At 40.7% G+C, this 21,504-nt stretch overlaps 1 protein-coding gene across 3 annotated transcripts in view; it reads left to right on the forward strand.

Moving 5' to 3' along the window:
• The first annotated feature begins 2,677 nt into the window (after nt 1-2,677).
• TNC (tenascin C) overlaps nt 2,678-21,504 on the forward strand; it is an 86,512-nt gene continuing 67,685 nt past the window's right edge. The window contains exon 1 of one of the 3 annotated variants that reach the window (XM_072125058.1): nt 2,678-2,904. The gene's annotated coding sequence lies outside the window, so the exon portion shown is untranslated. The remainder of the gene's footprint in view (nt 2,905-21,504) is intronic. The other 2 variants (XM_072125060.1, XM_072125061.1) reach the window with 2 other exon arrangements.

The raw sequence follows: 21,504 nt of genomic DNA on the forward strand, positions 1-21,504 counted from the left end.
TAACCCGATATAATCAGGTTAAAAGTGGAGGGGTTATTGACTTGCCTACGGCGCCCTATTAAATATATATATATATATATATATATATATATATATATATATATATATAATAGGGAGCCGTTCAGGAGCCAGAAGAGCCAGTTCTTATAGTGAGCGGAGCCTAATGAGCCAGCTCATTAAAAAGAGCCATAATTCCCATCACTACTGCACTGAGCTCCTTTCTGCATCAGCCCCTCACCTTGCATTCCAAGCTCACACACTGACACACAGACTGATGAGCTCACACATAGACACAGACTTCCTGCCGGCAAGCAGCAGCCTGAGGAGAGTAAATCTACAAGCTACAGACAGATAAGATCTTTATCCAGGGGAGGGAGGCACCGCAGGGCTGACAGTGTATGTTATAGCTCAGATGTAGCAGAGCTGAGAATATCATGTGTTATATGCATCTCAAGGATCTCATAATCTCTGATCTGTCTTATCTCTCATTCTATGGGGGTCATTTACTAAGGGCCGATTCGCGTTTTCCCTACGTGTTACCCGAATATTTGTGGCGCATCGGCACTGGCATGCACGTGACGGAAATGGGGGGGCGTGGCCGAACAAAAACCCAACGGATTTGGAAAAACTGCCGCATTTAAAAAAAAAAAAAAAGTGTTGCGGGGCTCGCGCTTACCTTCACTGGGAATAGGCCGGTGTACTTCAGTGCATTCCGGGGAACTTCAGCGCAGCAGCGCCACCAGGTGGAAGTCGGAGGAACTGCCTTAATGAATCCCGGCCGGACCCGAATCCACCGCAGAGAACGCGCCGCTGGATCGCGAATGGACCGAGTAAGTAAAACTGCCCCAATATGTGTCAGAAACTAGTGAATGTTCAGAAGCTAAATGAAAGTGTATATAAACCTGTAAATTTACACTAATAATCTAACTACATTGTCAGCACACAGCACCTCACACAGCACTAGAGGGATCATGAAGTGTCTGCTTATAGAGGCTCCACCCACAATCTGAAATTTTACACTGACCGCCACTGAGTTATAGGAGCTAAAACAGCAATAAAACTTGTAAAGTAAGGGGTTAAAACATTATCTTTCTTGTGTAAACATCACTAGGGGATTGAAATTTGAGAATTTTTGTTGTGGGTTAACTCCTTTAAAGGTTTTGTGTGCCATTAGAATTTTTTATTCCCTAGAAACAGCTGCACATGGGTTGTATCTGGTATTGCAGTTTAACTCCATTGCAGTAAATGTGACTAAGTTGCAGTACCAGACCCAACCTGTGGTCAATTATGGCAGCATTAGTTTTTATCATTCCGCCTTTGAAAATTATAGCATCTCCATAGTTTCTCATTTATCAGACATCATGAAGTGAAGTCTTTCCTCGACAATTAATAAGTGAACTAATCCCAGCTCATAATTCACAGAACCCTTATCAGAAATCCTTAATCCGCAGGAATGCGTGCCATATTATATACTAATTTATAAAAGTTAGGAGCCCATGATATCGGTCAGTGATGAATGACTCAGGACTGGTATGTGATCATAGAGGTGAATAGGAAATATCATCTGTGTGGGACTATGTGTCTCAGCCTGTCCTGCTGTTAGTTCTATGGAAGCCAGATGGTAGCAATTTGCCTTGGCTATAGCCTAATCCTAATGAGTAGCCACATAAAACATTTTACACCAGAGATACCCACTCTGTAAACTGAGACACACTCTAATAGTCCAGCTTAAACTACTCCAAAGAAAACAATGTAACCTTATTCTACTGTACTCTAGATATTCCCAACGTGCGACAAAGGGATGAATAGTAGCTCCGACACTCCCCCAGCTCCTAAAAACCATCCATCTACAACAGATTGTAAGACAATGACATGAGTAAAAGAGGTAACAGACAGACAGACATGACATGAGCGGCAGTAAGAGCCCATCTGTCCTTGTGTTACAGTAGGAAGCCTACTGTATGGATTGTACATATGTAATAGCAATTAGGAGCTTAGGATACAATTCCTTTGCCAGTTCTATCCAAGAAACAGGCTGATGTGTTTAAAGGAGCCCGGAATATTAGAACTGTACATATTTATATCGTTTTTTTGTTTGTTTATTATGTTGTACATATTATTAGATCCTTACATTGTGTATTGTAGCTTTGAGTGATTGCTTGTGACGCAGTTTAGTGTTCTATCCAAGAAACAGGCTGATGTGTTTAAAGGAGCCCGGAATATTAGAACTGTACATATTTATATTGTTTTTTGTTTGTTTATTATGTTGTGCTTAATATTAGATCCTTACATTGTATATTGTAACTTTGAGTGGTTGTTTGTGACGCAGTGTAGTGTTCATGGTCTAAGTTTTTCATAGTAAAATTATGGCATCTAGAATATCACAATCATAGGAACAAAGGAATAAGAAAAGGAAGGGGGGGGGGGTCATTTATGAAAAAACACATGACAAACTTTCACAGATGCAAAATGCCTAAGAGATTTGATAAAATAAAATGTATTCCCGTTCCCCAGCTGAGTCATTTACATTTCTTAAATGAAACTTCATTTACCGTATCCTTACATGGTCAACGGCAAATACCTTTGGCATGTCTGTCCCACACTGGAAAGCTTAAGCAGCACCAAGTGGAAGCTGTTCCTTTAATAAAGAGAGGAAAGCCTGCCTTAAGGCATCCCATTACAAAGCAATGAGCGACGCACTAGGACTGGCAGCCTAACTATATAAAGCTGGAGCTGACTGCATGTGCTCAGCACTCAAGCCTCTTCCTACCAAGCATCTCACTCATTCAAGCACCTTACTCCTGTACCAAACTTTTAGCACCGCAGTAGGAGATACCCTGGGCTTCCTCCTGACTTCATCTAATGGCTAAGCTCTGCAGGACCTAATTTATCCCAATTTTCAAGGTAAGTCTTCCAGTTCATTCACATTATTGCATGTTTTTGAATGAAAATATTAATCATTTTAAATTTGAGTCGGAAACTGTTGAATTTTTTTTGGCAATATTTTCATTTTTTTCATTCATTTTCGCTCATGTTGTATGAACGATTCCCCATTCTTACGTGTCAATTATGGCAAATCATTTCTAATGAAAGAAACAAAGAATTCGGGAAAATTTAACCTGAAAGTTGCGCAGCTTGCTTTTTTTTTTGTTTTATACTGTTTTCTATTGTGATGTTGTATAATATCTACCTAGGACGTGTCTAAAGTTATCGTAGAAATAAGTTTAATTAAAACAGCTTGACTTAAAGATCCGGATGAGGAACATTATTCCGGAGTTGTATACTCAGTAGAAAGCCTTTTACTGAAACAGGAGGGTGGCACTAATGCCTGGCATTTAGATAAAAAGATCAGGCTCACTAGGGAGTGGAGGTTCTCAATGGCTTTGGCATAATTGGGTGTACATGAATGACATTTTCCAAATGAAATCCCTTTGCTCAGCGTCTCCGTCGCAGAACTTTTCATCCAGGTTTATGGGCTAGTCAGTACAAATATGGCTAATATGTTTTCCGCTTTAGATCATCTAAGTCAAGTCTTTAGAAGTTCATTGATGCTTTGTGCGGCTTTTCGAGCTGTCGGCTTGATATCGTCGAGCTCCATTCACTGACATGACACTTCAGAATGTGGTTTTGATGCTTTGTTCTGTGGGAATTATTATCTCGCCTCGGGGCACGTGGAGGAACCTCAGCGTTCTCAGGTAGATTTGGGAGGAAAACATTTCAGCTACTGTATATTAAGTAGTTTCAAACATGGAAACTCTGAAGTCAGAGAACTTGGAAGCAAGAATAACACTCCTGCTGAAATCAACTTTTCCCAGTAGGACAAAGTTTGATATTTTCTATGTTCAGAGTAGGGGAACTAGTCTTTGATGTCACGTGGAAGCTACAAAGCACAATGAAAACGTGTAGTAATAAGCTTCTACTAGTAGTAAGCAGTCACACTGAACATCACCGCAAGTTCTCTCATTCAAACTTATTTTTGGAATCCTCCCCTTGTGGTCCAGGACTCTGAGTGATTTGGGGTCACTGTTGCTTTTACTGTTAATAGCCGGCTGGTCACTGACCTGCATTCCCAATGTAGCACAATAACCTTCACCATTCCAAGTCAAGCATCTCGTCTAGTCATGACATCTGGGGCTTCATTGATACATTCTTCTTGCTAAGTTGTTATCTCTTAAAAAAAGTTTACCAATTTTTTTTTTTTGTGATTTAATGCCTACTGTCCCCTATTATTCTGAATGACAAACCTAATTTTGGTGTCCCTGTTCGATTTCTTTCCCAATTCAACTAATTCTGTCACTACTAGAAGTTTTTATTTAGCTCATAATAGTCAAGGAGGTGGTTACTTTTTATGTCTCAGTGTCCTGTATGAAGTAAAAGGTTACCGCCCCCTTGACTAATTCACATATGCTCTTCTCAGGTCATTTCTTTTGAACGGATTGATAGAATCAGTGTTTTCTACATTTTGAAGCTACATTTGACTATTGACTAATCTATTGCTGTGGGTATCATGTTGACTGGGTTAAGGCTGCAAATCCACCAAGAGCTACATCTGCATAGAGTTTGTATGTTTTCCCAGTGTTTTCTTTGGTTTTTCTTCTCATACCCCAAGGAGGTATGAAGTGTATAGTTATCACTGGGATAGTAAGTAATGACAATGTTGATAAAGTGCTGCAGTATATATGGGTGCTAAATAAGCAAAATTAAAGGAAATCTACCACCAGGATGAAGGATTGTAAACCATAGTAGTGTGTGTGTCCTGTGGTGGGATCTGCTCTTCTTTTATCTTCTTATGCCCTTGTTTTCACAGAAAAAGCTTTAAAAGGTAAGCATATGAGCCTGAGGGGCTCTGGGCTTCATAGCTGTTAATTGAGCCCTGAGCCCCTCAGGCAACTTTGCACAATTTTTAAAAGCCTTTTTTTGTAAAAACAAGGGCATAAGAAGCTAAAAGAAGATCAGATCCTGGCATAGGACACACACGCCAGCATGTAATTGAACTTTGCTTAAAATCCTTGATGCTGGTGGTAGATGTCCTTCATACTATATTTGGGGCAGTAAAGAATGGAGGCTGATGGTGTTATGAGTGGTGGTGAGCTGATGGTGTTATGAATGGTGTTATGAGTCAAAGTTAAGCCATTGTGGCTCAGAAAAGAAGAAATAGGCTTTAAAAATTAAGCATATGAGCCTGAGGGGCTCTGGGCTTCATAGCTGTTAATTGAGCACTGAGCCCCTCAGGCAACTTTGCATAATTTTTAAAAGCCTTTTTTTGTAAAAACAAGGGCATAAGAAGCTAAAAGAGAAGCAGATACTGCCACAGGACACACACACCAGTATGTCAGTGTGCTTGGTTCACAATCCTTCATCCTGGTGGTAGACTTCCTTTAATTTAACTTATTTAGCACCCATATAAACTGCAGCACTTTATCAACATTATAACTGAGCTTAGCTGTAAATCCTTGATCTGGGTGGTAGATGTCTTTCATAATATATTTGCGGCAGTCAAGAATGGAGGCTTATGGTGATATGAGTGGTGGTGAGCTGATGATGTTATGAATGGTGTTATGAGTCAAAAGTTAAGCCATGTTGGTTTAACAAAGAGTATGTAGATGGAGGGCTAAAGGAGCCTTCTAAATCTTGGACTCTGGAGTAGAAACTGGAAAAATAAACTTCCATCAAGTGTTAGGAACTTCAGAATAGTTTTCTTAATATAAAATGCTGAAATATTACATAAGGGTGTGGCTACTGAGCCATGGGCCTCAGGCGTGAAGTAAAAGAAGGAGGCAACAAAAAGTTACTCTACTTTGCTCAACGTGAATAAATCAAAGCTTCCCCTTCTCTGCAATCAGTTTGAAGTCTTAAGATGAAATGATCCAATTGTGTTGCAAGACTGACTCGTTGCGAAGGATATGCCAGGGAAGAGTAGCTTTAATAAGAGAAGGTAAGTGACCTCTACAAAAGTGTTAGTGGGTAGGTTTAGATAGAGATTGTTTCATGGGACCCCCATTCTATTGTAATATTGAGCATGGATCCAAAATCTGTGGTCCATTGTTGCAAAACTACAACTTTGTGCATGTTAGAGGTTGTAGTTTTGTAAGAGCCGGAGACTAGTGGTCTATAGTCTGGATCCTATTCACATATGGTGGTTTACAACTTGCTGATAGGAAATCAAGGCAGCCACAATTCTTTTACAATCTTCTGGGCTCTTTAAGCAATAACTTCATATTTTCTGTGATGAGTCTAATTACCAGATGTTCTCTTCAGATATACAATGAATTTATGAAATGTTGATGAAAGTGTTCTGAAAGTTTTGGGGACTTTTTGTGTAATGGGTTACAAGAAACATGTCCAGGGAACACTTACAGGAATCGGACATGAATGAGAAAAAAACTAGGACAACTTGTGACTCTGAAGTGATATAATACTTGTGTGTCATACTCACCACTGCTCTGTAGGACATTCATGTCCTGTCCATATTTCCATAGACAATACACAAACCCAACCATTTCTATATGACTTCTCTGCCTTTTCTTTGATCCATTGTTCCAAAACAAAGTGGAAACTGAAACATGTCCTATTGTGTCTATTTTTGTGACCAAATAAGTCAATGGACCCATAAAAAATGTTTTTTCCGTATTTTTTTTAAATATGGACAGACAAGTATACGAACATGATGAATGGTCAAAGTCAATTTTTCAAGAATCGACATGTAATGCAGACAATACAAGGACTGGTTGTGGGTGGGATTGCTGATGAGTGATTGACAGCTCTAGCCTTGGGTCTTTGCTTCAAAGCCTTAGATAGACAAGTCATGTCCAACGGTCACATGACTTTACTGGTTCTACCTGAAAGGTTGTATATGGCCACTGGAATTGGGCAATAAGACAGAGTATAGTAAATAGCTGGTCATTTGTACTTGCCTTTTTAGGAGTTTTCTAATTGTCTGAATAATACTAGAAGGGAAAGGGGTTGTTAAAGAAAGGGGAAAAGTCATACTTACCTCTCCAGGGAGCACGCCTTACCTCCACCGCTGGTTTAGTGACATTCCTTTGCTGAGCACATCCCAGGACACCGCGGTCACATGATGTTTATCCATATGGTACATGACCGCTGAGGCCAAAGATTGACATACAAGTAGAATATATGTGACATCAGCATTGTAGGAGCCCGGAGGCACTTCCATTAGAGGTGAGTATGTATTTTTTCCTTTTCTTCAAAAATTCTTGTCTCTCATTTAGTTTTTCCAAAAATGAATAACTTTCATAAACTATTAATAATTTACATTTGTCCTGACAGAATCCAACAATTCTTAGTTAAATATGAGCATGCAACACTATCATGATGTGCAATGCCACACATGATATATCTCTGATTTACAACGTGATATTCTTAAAGGAGTTGGACACTATTACAAAACTTTACCAGGGAAATGTATTTGCATATTTGCCAGATTCCCCTAGTGGAGTATTAATGGCTATACGTTTCCACACCTGCAAAGAGATTTAATTGGCAAAATCTCCACAAGGAGGACTCTTACTTCCCGGCCCTAGTTATTACCTTATGCACATCCCTTCGGTCATAACCACTCCCATGGGACATGCCAACTACATCCAAACACCCCACCAACCACTGATATGGGAGTGGCTATGACAGAAATGACCGCATCCATTGCTCCATCCACCAGAAGGCAGCATTTCCAGGTGCTTTTACACAAAATTTTCAAGGCTAAGTACTATATTGCTGACCCTGTTATGGTCTTGTATTTACCCTGGAAAAACTTAATGATACTGGCCAAGCCTTTTAGGACTTCACAAAAATCTGTGCTGTATAATTCCATTCATTAGTGGATTATAATACAGGTGGCTTGGGCAGTAGCCCATGACCCAAGCCTTCTAGGTGGCCCATGGCCACCCAAACTAACATCCCAATTTTATACTAAAGAGGACCTTCACCCATGAAATCCTTGTACATCCGTTACTGCTCTCAATACGCATGTACACAAGAGCCATTTCCACCACAGGTCCTGAAACCGCAGATTGAAAGTAGGTAGAAGGGACATACCCACCAGTCCCCAAGAAGCTTGATTCTATAATATTTGTACAGGGTCCTTGGCAGTCTCAACAATCCACCACTGAGTCCATTACAAACCTTATTAACAAAAATACTCATTTAAACTGCAAACTATACATACAGTAGATACTTCAAAGACCTGTCAGGCTGTCATCCTGTCCTTGAGGAGGCCCCATCACTGTAGACCTACCGATAGCGGCAGGGGCAGCAGAATAGCAGCGAGCGGTGGGGGGGTCCTCTTCTTTTGTTACATTATTTACCTTTATTATTTTCTGACATTCTAAGCTGTTCCAAAGAAATTTTAATCACTGAACAATCAAGACATTATCAAGATATTTCTTTTTCCCATGACATAGTACATTTGCTTTGTCATCGTACAACTACAGGGTGCGATTACTACAGGGCGTAACTTACTTGGGAGGTTTAGACACTACTATTAAAAAAAAAATGCTTTACAACATATTAACATTTTAAACTCCCCTTTCATTAATCTCCTAACACTCTCATCCACTTTACTACTGCCGGAGAGAACATTGCATAAGAATTAGGTTAGTCCCGCAAGTGTCTGCAAGTCGTGTCCCTAAGGCATGTAAAGCAGAATAGTAATGTTTGAACAGCTGATCCACCTTCCTTTTAAGAGCTTGTTTTGTAAGAGCAGTGAATACAGTAGCGCGGAGCTTTAGACGCTTAATCTTCCCTTATATATCCAATTTCTCTTTACTAAATTTGTCAGAAATCCCTTTGACACGGAAGACAAGTGTATATATGTTCTGCTCTGATGCCGAGTGACATTAAACGTGTTTGTACAGCCATTTACAGCTATAACGTCTGCCTGTATAGCCTGAAATAACCATTTCTGACATCCACTTGAAAGAAGAATGAACTTCTGGAAAAAAAGGGAATAAGCGGTGAATGGGAATTCTATTAAAATGAATCTGCCACTGGAAGCGAAGCAGCGAGCAAAAAATGGAAAGAGTCATCTGACAGACGAAGCTTAAATGCTTGGAAGGGAACACGATTTTCTGGGTGTGTGATGTCTTTGGCCTGGTAGCACCTTCCAGGAATGCTTCGTATTTCCCATGCCGTAAGCAGAAAGGATGCCCGTTATACCGATGCCCACATTGTTACAATTTCACACTTGGCCAGACGGACAGAACTACTGTACCTGATTCAACAGATTTTTTTCTCTTTGTAAGGGGAAGTCTGCTGTGTCCAAAAGCGTGTGTCTGATTCTACTTCAAATACTATTCTCTACATTTAGGACTGAAACAGGTTACACAAAGTAGGATTGTCCAGTTGGCCCTGATGGAGATGGTCCTGCTGAGCAGAGAGCGTTCACATTGGCAGAAGAATCGTAACTTTTCCTTGAATTTGAGTTCTTTCAGCTTCGTGTAGAAAAATGCTAAATCCACGGAAGAGCAGAAACGGGCAACAATAATGTAGTTTCTGGATAGTAATTAGCTGGTAGTATGTGGTAAACGGCTGGGAAGCACGGAGGGGCCTCTGCTGTGGCTAAGAAATGGAGCCCATGTTGGGGCTAGATGATGGAGGACAGAAATGTATCCAAAGTGTTGCAAAAAGTAAGGGCTCAGGCACCCAACAAGGTTTTGAGGATGTGTGAATGTATTTTATACACTTACCACATGTCCCCATTTACTTTTTATTGACTCACACAGAAGGCCATGGATTTAAAGGGAGCTGACTGTCCATACTGCTGTCAGGTCCTATTCCTTCTTGTATTGCGGGCCTGGGCTGTCCTTTACAAATGACAAAGGTGATGACACTAAGGACACAATCAATGGGTCCACAGGAATCCTTGATAAATGTGAATAGAATTTTGCTGTAAGATTGGTAAAATGTCCCCATTCTATAAGAAGACGGATTAAGCTACTTTAGTGCTTAGATTGTGGCTTTACCTTACCACTTAGAGATATGACCTAAGGAGCCAAAAAATGCTTCTACTTCACATTGATATCTACAAATTTAAACTGCAAAAAGTAGCAAAATAAAACATTCTATAGGTTTTTAAGTTGTTGTGTAATTGAATTGTGCATGGCCCCACTAATGTCAGTAGGTCCTTATGCAATCCCAATCTTGTTCTTGTTATACAAGGCAAGATCCTTTTTCTCAAGGTTAGTTCCTCTCCCGCTCTTTGAGGCACTCTTAGGTCCCTTGAAGACGGATGTATGCATAGATCTGCATACAGGAGAGAGGAGGGGTGAGCATTTCTCACCCTTCCTCTCTCCATTGAAAGGCAAGCACCGCCATGATGCCATGAGACAACATGTGCTCACCGCAACCGGGTGCCATAGATGTCAACGGGACCGTGAAACGGCCAAAATTTGTGTGCAAGGTGTCTTATAGTGATCCTGAGTCGGTATTATAATCATGAGCTGAATTCTGCTGACGTTAGAATAAGAGCTGAACAAATAAAGCAATGTAATAAAACAAAGTTTCCGATTATTGATAGAAACATTAGTTCTCGTACATGGCAGCACTCTTTAAAAAGAAGCTCCAATAACTTTATATATAAAGGGCAGTCAACATACCATAATGCTATTTCTTAACACTTTACATTCTGGAGTGATTAAGTTGAGTCCCATTTATCTGTAAATAGAACATTTATTTTAGATTGAAACCTGATTATGAAAATCTTCCTATACATAATCTACAGACAGGGCCCTGTGGAATGGTCTATCTGTCGGAGACATTCATTGGTATGCAGCCGTATCACTGACTATCACTCACATTTGACTTTGAAGTTGCAGAACTCCCAGAATAAAAATGCCTCACATAACCAGAATAGTGCAGAGTAAATTGACGAATGAAAAAGAGGTTTTAGACACCTACCTAAAACTCAGAATACTATGATAATGTCTCAAGAATATCAAATTCCAAGTGTAATATTTATCTGTGGTCCTACTTAGAAACATCCTGAGCCAGGAGATTAAAACTTAAGACAACTGTGAGGAGCATGTTCACACTGATGCTATCTACAGTACATGTGTGACATCTCACTGGGTGGTCTAAAAGAACAAATAAAGTGACAGAGTTTGTCTTTCTTCACTCTGGCCATAGATGGTGGGAAGTCCACCTGTGGCTAGTTAGACATCCTACCATTCCAAGACCTCCCTTTTCTCCATGACACAAATGTTACTGAAGCATAGAATTGTCTCCAGAAGAAAAATGGGTATTTTCCATCATCCGTGGAAACTTCCTCAGGCTATATTGAGCGCTTGATATCCCCCTGTATACATCCTGAATGCTCAGTATGTCTGCAGATGCAGGTGTGTGGGAATGAAGGGAATAAGCACTCATGCTTCATGTAAGAGGGACCTACATAGCAAACTAAAAGTTAAAGTGTTTTTTGGGGAATAAAATTTTAAATAAGGTTTCCGGGCTGAAAAAAACATAGAACACTGTAGGTTCTCAAAATGAAGTTGTTGAGTCCAGCACACAGTCTGCACACAATAAACCCGAAAATATAATGGGGAGCAGACCACTGGGTGTCTCGATTCTTTTCTTAGTGGACCGATCAGGTTACTAATTCTAGGTTGATTGCACTAACTTTCCAGCCACTTCTCCGAGAACTGAGATTTTCTATTATATGTTTCTCCGCAGACTTTATTATTTGTCTGCACTACACATTCTATACATACAGACAAGTACTATATAGGGAGACAGAGAAGATGCTGATGAGGTCTAAATAAACTTAAAGGAACATTCCTAAGATATCTTGAGACACAGGTTGAGTGGTCACTTATAATTAGTGAAATTACTTTGAGTGTTCCCATACTTACCTCCACTTGACTCTCCTATTATTACCAACATACTAAACAGCCCAATGATGGATGTATGACAACGTGTGTAGCTCCTATAGTTTTTCAAAAAGAAAAAATAGGTAGATGTACCTTGCCGTCTACTTCAGTTTTATGTAAATTTCATAAAAGATTTCTTTATCCCTGCTAGTTTGAAGCGTTATCCGTCCGCACCCCCCTTTGAATGTGCCATGGATGGTGGGGTGTTGTGGTGGTAGAATGATGTCGTGTGGGTCGGGGTTTGACAGGGCATTTAGTATAGTCTCCACCAGACTGTAGATAGAATCTCCACCAAGTCAGACCTGAAGGAGATCTCTTATGCCGGAGCCTCTTAGTAAATCTGGGTAATATCTGAAACACCGATCTTAATCAATTACTCCCAATCAGTGTTTATCAGGCTATGTTCCCATCTGCAGATTTCATTTACATTGTTTTTCTCCACTATGGTGAGGGCGGCAACGAAAAGTTAAGTTACCGGAACCATTATGTTAAATTCCGTCAGTGTCTATCGATACAAAGGGTGTTTCATTCTAAAATAATGATTATAAGTTTTCTTGGGTAAAAAAAATTTTTTGGGACTTAAAGGGACACCTCAGGCAAATCAGTTTTATGATCTGTGTATGAAATGTGAGTCTTGATAAATTTTCTAAAAGTTTTTTTTATAAAAGAGAAGTGTCCTCTAGGCAGCTCCCTTTACCCACCCAAATTGAATTGATTGACAGCTCTTACCTATTATCTTTCATTTTCTATTTGGTAAAGGGAGACACTTGTCAATCAGGTAAATACCAGACATGGAGAGGCCAGCGGGGAACCAACTTTATTCTCTACATTGACACCTGACACTGCAGACAGATTCCCTGTAAAGTGATTTTAGGTGTCTGTAAAAACACATTTCAGTGTCTGTATTTTATAGTCACTAACTAATCTAAGTTTAGTTTAACATTGGAACCACTAGTTGTAGCAGTATACCAGGAACCTTGAACACGACCGTATACAACCCATGTAAATGGTTGTAATGGTGGTAAATGCTTGTAAATGTAAATGGTTGTAATTGGTGACACAATCTCATGGGCTGTAGGAAGTAAAGTGAACAGGATTCCCGTACCGGAACTGTGTTAACTTCATATGGCGCATTTACATGGGCTGAACACGTTTATGTGCAAGAGCCCTCACACTAAGGCTAGATTCACACTGCCATTGCCCGCTGTACCGTAGCACGGCGGGCATACGGCAGCGCACGGGTAAAGGAGGTGAGCTCTGCTCACCCCTTCCCCTTTCCATAGGAACATATGGCGCACGGCGCCGTATGCCGTGAAAAAATAGTACATGTCCTGTAGGGCGCCATGTGCCCATTGCTGTCTAGGGGGGACGTATATCGGCCTTTATGTACGTCGGCCGTATATATGTCCGGCAGTGTGAATGTAGCCGAATACAGTAACTTGTTTTATTATGGTCAGATAAATCTAACCCTAACCTGATTATTTAAGATATGGCTTCTTTTTATTTAAAGGGGTTGGCCACTTTACCTCATGTTTTTGTAATGTGTGTGTGGTGGCAGGATATTAGGTAATTTACCAATATACATCTATTAGAAGTTCTGCTCTTCTTTCTTGATATGTAAAGTGAAGCCTCCTGTATTTTACCTCATCAGCCACAGATTCTTGTCCATAAAATGGCCGCAGATGGAGGGTCATGTGACTTCTATCTGTCTATGAGACAGGACCATGGCAATTCATCATGGACATTTAGAGATCACATGACCCTCCATCTGCGGCCATTTTATGAACAGGAATCTCTGGCTGATGAGGTAAATGACAGGAGGCTTCACTTCACTCACTTCAAGAAAGTGGAGCAGAACTTTTAATAGATGTATATTGGTAAATTACTCAATATCCATCCCCCGAAACTTACACAGAGCTTTAAGTGGGAGTTCTTTGATTTAACACGGAGGTTTAGACTATTAAAGCACATAGTAAAGTCTCATCTACTTCATTATGAGCCCAGTATTAGTAGAAACACGTTTTTTGCTGCCTACGGTGAATAAATTGTCACTGCGCAGTAAAGTGAAATTGAAATTCATATAAATTCAATAAATTATCATTGCATTCCAAACTAGAGCATCATTTCTTGAGATAAGTTTTTAGAACCATTTCAAATGAAAAGGATGCCAAATCGCAATTACTTAGAAATATGGATAATCAAATAGTGTGGGAGGGATACATCTGCCACATGAGCAAGTACAAATTTGCATACATATCTGTTAAGCTACATATGGTAGAAGAACAGCTAAATATATATTTATTGCTAATTCCAAGCTTAATATATCAAATTATACCCGGCTGTGTCTAGAATACTGGATTCCAAGTGCCCATTCTGTCATTTCAAAGCCAATACATCAGTCAAGATCCACTATGAAGAATTATTATAATTTTGCAAGGAACATGAAGAAAACATCTACACTCACTCTTCCACTCACATACTGCGGCATCCATTACCACCCAGCAATCTCTGGTTAGATCTCGCAGTCATAACTTCATGTAAATCATTAGGGTCATGGCTGCTACAGCCAATGTTCAGTTGTCATGTACCATATATTATGGCTTCACCACTAAAACCAATGATTGGCTGAAAGAGTCCCATGGATGTATGGCTTGTCACTGCTGAGGAAGGACATGTTTTGAAGAATTGTGCACACTCAAAAACATTGGTTTCATAAAATAGTTTCATAGTGGATAAGGATGGAAAAAGTTCCATCTATAAATCTTACAGCATTGATCCAGAGGAAAGCAAAATAAACTCCAACACGGCTGATGACATCTCTCCTCTAGGTGTAGAGGATGCCCCCTGTCTATGGCGACGGTAGAACCCCCTCTCCTCTAGGTGTAGAGGATGTCCGCTGTCTATGGTGATGGTAGAACCTCCTCTCCTCTAGGTGTAGAGGATGCCCCCTGTCTATGGCGATGGTAGAACCCCCTCTCCTCTAGGTGTAGAGGATGTCCGCTGTCTATGGTGATGGTAGAACCACCTCTCCTCTAGGTGTAGAGGATGCCCCCTGTCTATGGTGATGGTAGATCCTCCTCTCCTCTAGGTGTAGAGGAGGACCCCTGTCTATGGTGTTGGTAGAACCTCCTCCCTTCTAGGTGTAGAGGATGCCCCTTGTTTATGGTGATGGTAGAACCTTCTCTCCTCTAGGTGTAGAGGATGTCCCCTGCCTTTGGTGATGGTAGAACCTCCTCCCTTCTAGGTGTAGAGGATGCCCCCTGTCTATGGTGATGGTAGATCCTCCTATCCTCTTGGTGTAGAGAATGCCCCCTGTCTATGATGATGGTAGAATTGCATCCCCTCTAGGTGTAGATGATGCCCCCTGTCTATGGTGATGATAGAACCCCCTCTCCTCTAGGTGTAGAGGATGCCCCTTGTCTATGGTGATGATAGAACCTCTTCTCCTCTTGATGTAGAGGATGCTCTCTGTCTATGGTGATGGTATAGCTGCCTCTCCTCTTGGTGTAGAGGATGCCCCCTGTCTATGGTGATGGTAGAACCTCCTCTTCTCTAGGTGTAGAGGATGCCCCCTGTCTATGGTGATGGTAGAACCGCCTCTCCTCTAGGTGTAGGGGATGCCCCTTGTCTATGGTGATGGTAGAACCTCCTCTAGGTGTAGAGGATGCCCCCTGTCTATAATGATGGTAGAACCTCCTCTCCTCTAGGTGTAGAGGATGCCCCCTGTCTATGGTGATGGTAGAACCACCTCTCCTCTAGGGTGATATCTACCTCAGATTTACATCAAATCCACATGTGAAATGCAATTTTTTCTGTGTATTTTGATGCAGATTTTTACACTGAATATACATGCCATGTGGACATTCCTAAGGTTCAGTAGTGGATTATAATACAGGCGGTTTGGGCGATAGCCCAGGGCCCAAGCCTTCAAGGAGGCCCATGGCCACCCAAACCCCCCACCTCATTTTATACAGTGAAATCCTCCTACATCTGTTCCTGCTCTCAGTACACAAGAGCCTTTTTAGGACTTTTGAACGTCCTCCAAAGGTCCTAAAACCACAGATTGCAGACAGAAGGAATGCATCCTCCATTCTTCAAGAAGCTTGATTCTTGATTCTATAGGAAGCGAATTCCAGACTTGTAGGGGCTATAAAATTCATACAGCCAGGCCCCATGGCAGTCTTAATCCGGTTAGTCTCAGGTTTTTTAACAAAATGAATGAATGCTTACTGTATGTAGTTAGAAAAAAATCAGGGACGAGTATTTCATTTAAGTTGATTATTCCAGGGTTAAGGGTTATCACGGCTGCATATAACTGGACTGTCAACACATCATTTGAGATCCAGCATTGCAATGTAAATCACACCGAGCATATATATCATTAAAAAGAAGAAGTGGTAATCCCATTCAAGACATTCAATAAGACAGAAGCAAGGATCCGGGGATTGGTATTCCCAGCACATGCTCAAGTTTCTAAGAATAACAACTTATTTAGTCTGGTTCTTCCAAGAGGTTCTGCACAATACACACACCGCAAAGCAATAAAGACCACGCTCTTGTTAGAGAGTGTACTGCCTGAGGGTAGGGAGGTAATACACAAGGTTACCAACCTCTGGCGGTGAACCAGTCTGGCTGACTGTACTGGACATTGTATATATACTGTGCCCCCTCCCTTCTTATTACACTGGATGTAATGGCTAACAGATGTATTATATTGCTACTATTGACATAATAGTCACATTTATCTAAGCCATAGAAACCTTCACAAAGCCGTGGAAAACGACAAATCCTAATGTTTTTCTATGAATTTCTGGACTTTATAAAATTCTTCTGAAGAAATGGACCAACCTTCTACCTCAAAATGTGACTATACAAAATAGGTTAAAAGTATGGGGCTCATAAAGATAATGAATAGTACCCCAAAATTGAAGTAAAGTAGAAAACCCCAGTGGTTCCATGACTGTTGACACTTTTTTTAGCCTTTCTTTTCCTGTTGTGAGCAGTGTTTCTAAAGCTATTTTAAGCCTAGTATTTTTAAAACAGCTTACTTTCCACCCTCAATCACACCACATGTGACAACATACCCTAAGATTGGCTGTACAAAAATTATTCCAAAAATGTGTCTGTATTTTATCCTGATGATTTTCCATGCAACTTTTACTCATTGAAGATGTTTATTAGCACATCATTCAGTCCGAGCACTACCCAATGAAGACATTGACATTACTCAGGGTAGGATAAGAAGCTACTTATGTGCAAAGGGCACTGGGATACAGCTTGATTTAGATTTTATACTTTTCAATGTTTTAGAAGAAAATACATCCAGATTTTGCCACCTTAAGATGAATTTGCCAATAAATATTTTTCAGTATGTGTAGATGTTCTTAAAGGAAATCTAACATCAATATTAGGCATGATAAACCCCTATGACTGTGGTTATCTTTTTATATTTGTTATCCGTGGCCTCCTTCCTTCTCAAAAATCAACTTTTAAAATTATTTTAATGAGCCACCTAAAGGGGTGATACCAAAGCCCCTCTCTGCTGTGTTTTCACAGGCTGTTAAACTTTTTTCCTCGGCCTGAAGTAATCTCACTACAGCAGAGGAAGCTTCAGCACACAGTGGGGTGGGGAATTGTGATTCCAAGTATGTGAATCTGCAGCACAGAGGGGCTCTGGTAACGCCTCCCTCATCCCTTTTGGGCCATTAGCATCATTTTAAAAGTTGATTTCAGAAGGAAGGAGGCCATGGATAACAAATATAAGAAGATTACCATAGCCACAGTGCCGGGATCTATGGGTAAGTGTCCCTTTATCATGCTTGATTTTGATGGTAGATTTCCTTTAACACATGGAATGGATAATACAGACTCCAATCATGACTTTCACATCTTTATCAAATTATGTTTCCCTTCACTACATTAATACATAAAATAATGAATACTCTATGCATGCGGAGCTTGTACGGCTTCTGAGGTTATAACTATGACACTACAATTACTTTTTATGAAGCTCCAGAGGTCTGGTCGTAAAATTGTATTTACGACCTTTCCCATTACGCTGTGACAGTTCTGTACACATAGAGTAGTTAATGCTTATCATTAAACATCAAAGTGTCTACATCCAGGTCTTTAACTGATTAGGACCGAAACATTTTTGCTAATTTGTCCTACATAATCTAAAAGATGAAAAAAAAAAAAAGTAAAATAAAAACTAGAAAGAAAAGTAATATTCCTCTTTTACTGCTGATGTGGTGACTTCTCATCCAATTCCTTTCTGCTGTAGACGGCAGATTTCTTGGTAAACCACAGCGAGTAGTAACGGACTGCACAGATGGAAAACGGCTCGGAAAAAAGGAAATGATGCTTCCTTAGCCGTCGGTTTTGGGAGCCGGCACAAATTCTTCAATAACTTTTTACACATCATTCTCACCTCCTCTGAAACGAGTTATTAGGAATAGGTGGACATTGCGCCGGTCAGGAAATCCAAGGCCGATTATTAAGATTTGATGAATTCTTAGAGGTCAATGTCAGGCGGCTGCTGTCTGATGTGTAAGGCAGTATATTTAGTATTTCTGTCACTTGCTTACTATCTTTGGCACTCCGTCCTGGTGGTTGGTGAAATAAAACTCCGGCGTGTTGTGTAGGTGGATATTAAGTAATAAGGCTCGCTATGTCTGTGCCACAAAGATATTTATATAGAGTTTTACTCATGGAAAAAGCTTACTGTTTTCCCTACCATATACACCCACATAATTTAGTAGTATATCTTTGAACTTGGGAGGAAACTTGAGCGCCTGGCTGCGAACACACAGATATTATATAAATGATGTGTAACTAGTACCCTGTTAGGGGTATAAGCCACTGTCATACATCAGTAGTATAAAGACAGCAATATCAGGTTTATTGGGTCAAATTGCCCATTTCTAGAAGAAACTTAAAGGGGTTGGCCTCATATTTTTTGTAAGTGTAGGGGGTATTAGGTAATTTATCAATATACATGTGCTAAAAGTTCTGCACAGTTTTATTGATATGTAAAGTGAAGCCTCCTGTCTGTTACCTCATCAGCCAGACACTCCTGTCCATAACATGGCTGCAGATGGAGGGTCATGTGATCTCTTATCTGTCTATGAACAACCACTCTGCCATGTCTTTAATCTTATATTCATGAATACAATCATAAGGTCCTGACAGGGCAGTTGTTCATGGCCAGATAGAGATCACATGACCCTCCATCTGCAGCCATTTTATGGTCAGGAATGTCTGACAGATGAGGTAAAAGAAACGGGAGGCTTCACTTTACATATCAAGAAAGCAGCAGAACTATTAATAGTATATTGGTAAATCTGAGGTAAATTAGCCAGCCTACTGTTATGGCTTTTTAATAGAGTGTGTGACAAAAGCTTCTGACAAAATCTGCATGGCAAATGTCAACCTGTCTTTAAATGGCTTCACGTTTACAAAGGCACAATGATTCACGAGTTTCTGTCCTGTGAGCCCTGTCAGTGGGCTGCTGACTGGCTTGTTCATTGAACTTGGTTCTCTTACCTCTGTGAGTAAGCATTACATGTACACACTTCACTTTAGGCAACAACAAATTATTGTGGCCACCACAGAATAGTTTAGGTTGCAGGGCCTAAAGAGAGAATATACATGCCCTACAGTCTACAGAAAGATAGATAGATAGATAGATATGAGATAGATAGGATATAGATAGATAGTTAGGAGATAGATAGATAGATAGATAGATATGACATAGATGGTAGATAGATAGATAGATAGATAGATAGATAGATAGATAGATAGATGATAGATACCTTATATACTAGAGTATAAGCCTAGTTTTTCAGCACAAAAAATGTGCTGAAAAGCCCAAACTCGGCTTATACTCGAGTCAAAAAAATAAATATATCTAAACTCACCTTTCCGGTGACCCCTGTATATCTTCTGTGCGATCTGTCCGGCAGCGGCGGCAGGCTATATACACTGGGGCAGGGGCTGGCTGGCTATATACACTGGGGCAGGGGCTGGCTATATACACTGGGGCAGGGGCTGGCTGGCTATATACACTGGGGCAGGGGCTGGCTGGCTATATACACTGGGGCAGGGGCTGGCTAGCTATATACACTGGGGCAGGGGCTGGCTGGCTATATACACTGGGGCAGGGGCTGACTGGCTATATACACTGGGGCAGGGGCTGGCTGGCTATATACACTGGGGCAGGGGCTGGCTGGCTATATACACTGGGGCAGGGGTTGGCTGGCTATATACACTGGGGCAGGGGCTGGCTAGCTATATACACTGGGGCAGGGGCTGGCTGGCTATATACACTGGGGCAGGGGCTGACTGGCTATATACACTGGGGCAGGGGCTGGCTGGCTATATACACTGGGGCAGGGGCTGGCTGGCTATATACACTGGGGCAGAGCCTGGCTGGCTTTATACTGGGGAGGCTGTGACCAATGCATTTCCCACCCTCGGCTTATACTCGAGTCAATAGGTTTTCCTGGTATTTTGTGGTAAAATTAGGGGCCTCGGCTTATACTCGGGTCGGCTTATACTCGAGTATATACGGTAGATAGATAGATAGATAGATAGGAGATAGATGATAGATAGATAGATAGATAGATGCTGAAGGTGGAATGAACACCAAGTTTGTTTTTCACTATCTTGGAGTGCTGCCGTTTTCTTTATTGGATATTTATTGGGCTCTGACTGGTGAGAGTTAAGGATAGCACCCGTTACTATCGTTTATTAGGACTGTGCTGCTTTTTTTCTACTTTTAGATAGATATATAGATAGATATAGATATAAGAGAGATAGATAGATAGATAGATAGATAGATAGATAGATAGATAGATAGATAGATAGATATGAGATAGATAGATAGAGTAAACGAAAGGTAAGCAGATGTTGTACTCCTAAACATGGAATAAAATCACCTTTTTTGCCTTTTGACATCTGACATCTTGGAGTGCTGCTTACCTTTCGTGTAGTTTACCTGGAGGATCTGGAGCCGATCTTAGTGAGCCTGCACCCACCTCTCCCTTATTGCCGTGTGCTGTTTCTACTAGTAGATAGATAGATACATAGATATGGGATACATAGATAGATAAAATGCATATAACCCACTGGGTAGAACAAAGGTGAGCTGTCAGCCATCGTTATCCGTTTCAGCTTTTACTATGGAAGCCAGATGGTCAGATGTTTGTTAGGAAATCTATCTTCCTTGTTGGAAAAGACAGCAGCTTGAAATGTCATTACTCTGGAGGGGAAGTCCAGCAGGAGGTTAGGTAAATTGGGAACATACTTTGTTTTTACCTCCTCGGTCTTTATTTCATGCAAATGTCGATGGCTTGTATAAATCTATTCTGTGATATTAAAAGCAATTAGCATGTACTGAAACATCTCAGTGCCCCCAGGCCATTACAGGAAGTGATAGATCCTAATTTAATCAACCCCCTACTGCATCAATTATTGCCTCAGCTGATTGTTTTCTGAAATATCATTCTATTGCCGGGGCGTGCAGCTCATCATTTATGTAAAGCTGCGGAAAAAATCCCGGAACGGTTTTAACAAACAGAGATGTCTTCTGTAGCGTCTGATTATTAGATCTGGAAAGAAT

The sequence above is a fragment of the Engystomops pustulosus genome, chromosome 9 (genome assembly GCF_040894005.1).
Source record: "Engystomops pustulosus chromosome 9, aEngPut4.maternal, whole genome shotgun sequence".
NCBI classification, from domain to species: domain Eukaryota; kingdom Metazoa; phylum Chordata; class Amphibia; order Anura; family Leptodactylidae; genus Engystomops; species Engystomops pustulosus.